Raw genomic sequence first — 4,197 nt, 5'->3', positions numbered from 1 at the left:
TGTGATCTTGTAGTTCTCTTGTGATCTTGTAGTTCTCATGTGATCTTGTAGTTCTCTTGTGATCTTCTTGTGATCTTGTAGTTCTCTTGTGATCTTGTAGTTCTCATGTGATCTTCTAGTTCTCATGTGATCTTGTAGTTCTCCTGTGATCTTGTAGTTCTCTTGTGATCTTGTAGTTCTCCTTATTGTAGTTCTCTTGTGATCTTGTAGTTCTCTTGTGATCTTGTAGTTCTCTGTGATCTTGTAGTTCTCCTTATTGTAGTTCTCTTGTGATCTTGTAGTTCTCCTTATTGTAGTTCTCTTGTGATCTTGTAGTTCTCCTGTGATCTTGTAGTTCTCCTGTTATCTTGTAGTTCTCCTGTTATCTTGTAGTTCTCCTGTGATCTTGTAGTTCTCATGTGATCTTGTAGTTCTCTTGTGATCTTGTAGTTCTCCTGTGATCTTGTAGTTCTCATGTGATCTTGTAGTTCTCCTTATTGTAGTTCTCTTGTGATCTTGTAGTTCCCTTGTGATCTTGTAGTTCTCTGTGATCTTGTAGTTCTCCTTATTGTAGTTCTCTTGTGATCTTGTAGTTCTCCTTATTGTAGTTCTCTTGTGATCTTGTAGTTCTCCTGTTATCTTGTAGTTCTCCTTTGATCTTGTAGTTCTCCTTTGATCTTGTAGTTCTCTTGTGATCTTGTAGTTCTCCAGTGATCTTGTAGTTCTCTGTGATCTTGTAGTTCTCATGTGATCTTGTAGTTCTCTTGTGATCTTCTTGTGATCTTGTAGTTCTCTTGTGATCTTGTAGTTCTCATGTGATCTTGTAGTTCTCTTGTGATCTTCTTGTGATCTTGTAGTTCTCTTGTGATCTTGTAGTTCTCTTGTGATCTTGTAGTTCTCCTGTGATCTTGTAGTTCTCCTGTGATCTTGTAGTTCTCTGTGATCTTGTAGTCCTCCTTATTGTAGTTCTCTTGTGATCTTGTAGTTCTCCTTATTGTAGTTCTCTTGTGATCTTGTAGTTCTCCTGTGATCTTGTAGTTCTCTTGTGATCTTGTAGTTCTCCTGTGATCTTGTAGTTCTCTGTGATCTTGTAGTTCTCATGTGATCTTGTAGTTCTCATGTGATCTTGTAGTTCTCATGTGATCTTGTAGTTCTCTTGTGATCTTCTTGTGATCTTGTAGTTCTCTTGTGATCTTGTAGTTCTCATGTGATCTTGTAGTTCTCTTGTGATCTTCTTGTGATCTTGTAGTTCTCTTGTGATCTTGTAGTTCTCTGTGATCTTGTAGTTCTCCTTATTGTAGTTCTCTTGTGATCTTGTAGTTCTCCTTATTGTAGTTCTCTTGTGATCTTGTAGTTCTCCTGTGATCTTGTAGTTCTCCTGTTATCTTGTAGTTCTCCTGTGATCTTGTAGTTCTCCTGTTATCTTGTAGTTCTCCTGTGATCTTGTAGTTCTCATGTGATCTTGTAGTGCTCTTGTGATCTTGTAGTTCTCCTGTGATCTTGTAGTTCTCATGTGATCTTGTAGTTCTCCTTATTGTAGTTCTCTTGTGATCTTGTAGTTCTCTTGTGATCTTGTAGTTCTCTGTGATCTTGTAGTTCTCCTTATTGTAGTTCTCTTGTGATCTTGTAGTTCTCCTGTGATCTTGTAGTTTTCTGTGATCTTGTAGTTCTCATGTGATCTTGAAGTTCTCATGTGATCTTGTAGTTCTCTTGTGATCTTCTTGTGATCTTGTAGTTCTCTTGTGATCTTGTAGTTCTCATGTGATCTTGTAGTTCTCTTGTGATCTTCTTGTGATCTTGTAGTTCTCTTGTGATCTTGTAGTTCTCTTGTGATCTGGTAGTTCTCCTGTGATCTTGTAGTTCTCCTTTGATCTTGTAGTTCTCTGTGATCTTGTAGTTCTCCTTATTGTAGTTCTCTTGTGATCTTGTAGTTCTCCTTATTGTAGTTCTCCTGTGATCTTGTAGTTCTCCTGTGATCTTGTAGTTCTCTTGTGATCTTGTAGTTCTCCTGTGATCTTGTAGTTCTCTGTGATCTTGTAGTTCTCATGTGATCTTGTAGTTCTCATGTGATCTTGTAGTTCTCTTGTGATCTTCTTGTGATCTTGTAGTTCTCTTGTGATCTTGTAGTTCTCATGTGATCTTGTAGTTCTCTTGTGATCTTCTTGTGATCTTGTAGTTCTCTTGTGATCTTGTAGTTCTCATGTGATCTTCTAGTTCTCTTGTGATCTTGTAGTTCTCATGTGATCTTGTAGTTCTCCTGTGATCTTGTAGTTCTCTTGTGATCTTGTAGTTCTCCTTATTGTAGTTCTCTTGTGATCTTGTAGTTCTCTTGTGATCTTGTAGTTCTCTGTGATCTTGTAGTTCTCCTTATTGTAGTTCTCTTGTGATCTTGTAGTTCTCCTAATTGTAGTTCTCCTGTGATCTTGTAGTTCTCCTGTTATCTTGTAGTTCTCCTGTGATCTTGTAGTTCTCCTGTTATCTTGTAGTTCTCCTGTGATCTTGTAGTTCTCATGTGATCTTGTAGTTCTCTTGTGATCTTGTAGTTCTCCTGTGATCTTGTAGTTCTCATGTGATCTTGTAGTTCTCTTGTGATCTTGTAGTTCTCTGTGATCTTGTAGTTCTCCTTATTGTAGTTCTCTTGTGATCTTGTAGTTCTCCTTATTGTAGTTCTCTTGTGATCTTGTAGTTCTCCTGTTATCTTGTAGTTCTCCTTTGATCTTGTAGTTCTCCTTTCATCTTGTAGTTCTCTTGTGATCTTGTAGTTCTCATGTGATCTTGTAGTTCTCTGTGATCTTGTAGTTCTCATGTGATCTTGTAGTTCTCATGTGATCTTGTAGTTCTCATGTGATCTTGTAGTTCTCTTGTGATCTTGTAGTTCTCATGTGATCTTGTAGTTCTCATGTGATCTTGTAGTTCTCCTGTGATCATGTAGTTCTCTGTGATCTTGTAGTTCTCATGTGATCTTGTAGTTCTCATGTGATCTTGTAGTTCTCTGTGATCTTGTAGTTCTCATGTGATCTTGTAGTTCTCATGTGATCTTGAAGTTCTCTTGTGATCTTCTTGTGATCTTGTAGTTCTCTTGTGATCTTGTAGTTCTCCTGTGATCTTGTAGTTCTCTGTGATCTTGTAGTTCTCATGTGATCTTGTAGTTCTCATGTGATCTTGTAGTTCTCTTGTGATCTTGTAGTTCTCCTGTGATCTTGTAGTTCTCCTGTGATCTTGTAGTTCTCTGTGATCTTGTAGTTCTCCTTATTGTAGTTCTCTAGTGATCTTGTAGTTCTCCTTATTGTAGTTCTCTTGTGATCTTGTAGTTCTCCTGTGATCTTGTAATTCTCTTGTGATCTTGTAGTTCTCCTGTGATCTTGTAGTTCTCATGTGATCTTCTTGTGATCTTGTAGTTCTCTTGTGATCTTGTAGTTCTCATGTGATCTTGTAGTTCTCTTGTGATCTTCTTGTGATCTTGTAGTTCTCTTGTGATCTTGTAGTTCTCATGTGATCTTCTAGTTCTCATGTGATCTTGTAGTTCTCCTGTGATCTTGTAGTTCTCTTGTGATCTTGTAGTTCTCCTTATTGTAGTTCTCTTGTGATCTTGTAGTTCTCTTGTGATCTTGTAGTTCTCTGTGATCTTGTAGTTCTCCTTATTGTAGTTCTCTTGTGATCTTGTAGTTCTCCTTATTGTAGTTCTCTTGTGATCTTGTAGTTCTCCTGTGATCTTGTAGTTCTCCTGTTATCTTGTAGTTCTCCTGTGATCTTGTAGTTCTCATGTGATCTTGTAGTTCTCTTGTGATCTTGTAGTTCTCCTGTGATCTTGTAGTTCTCATGTGATCTTGTAGTTCTCCTTATTGTAGTTCTCTTGTGATCTTGTAGTTCTCTTGTGATCTTGTAGTTCTCTGTGATCTTGTAGTTCTCCTTATTGTAGTTCTCTTGTGATCTTGTAGTTCTCCTTATTGTAGTTCTCTTGTGATCTTGTAGTTCTCCTGTTATCTTGTAGTTCTCCTTTGATCTTGTAGTTCTCCTTTGATCTTGTAGTTCTCTTGTGATCTTGTAGTTCTCCAGTGATCTTGTAGTTCTCTGTGATCTTGTAGTTCTCATGTGATCTTGTAGTTCTCTTGTGATCTTCTTGTGATCTTGTAGTTCTCTTGTGATCTTGTAGTTCTCATTTGATCTTGTAGTTCTCTTGTGATCTTCTTGTGATCTTGTAGTTCTCTTGTGATCTTG

The sequence above is a fragment of the Labrus mixtus genome, unplaced genomic scaffold (assembly GCF_963584025.1).
Source record: "Labrus mixtus unplaced genomic scaffold, fLabMix1.1 SCAFFOLD_44, whole genome shotgun sequence".
Lineage (NCBI taxonomy): Eukaryota > Metazoa > Chordata > Actinopteri > Labriformes > Labridae > Labrus > Labrus mixtus.
The sequence above is the reverse complement of the archived record's forward strand: the minus strand, read 5'-3'. Positions refer to the sequence as shown.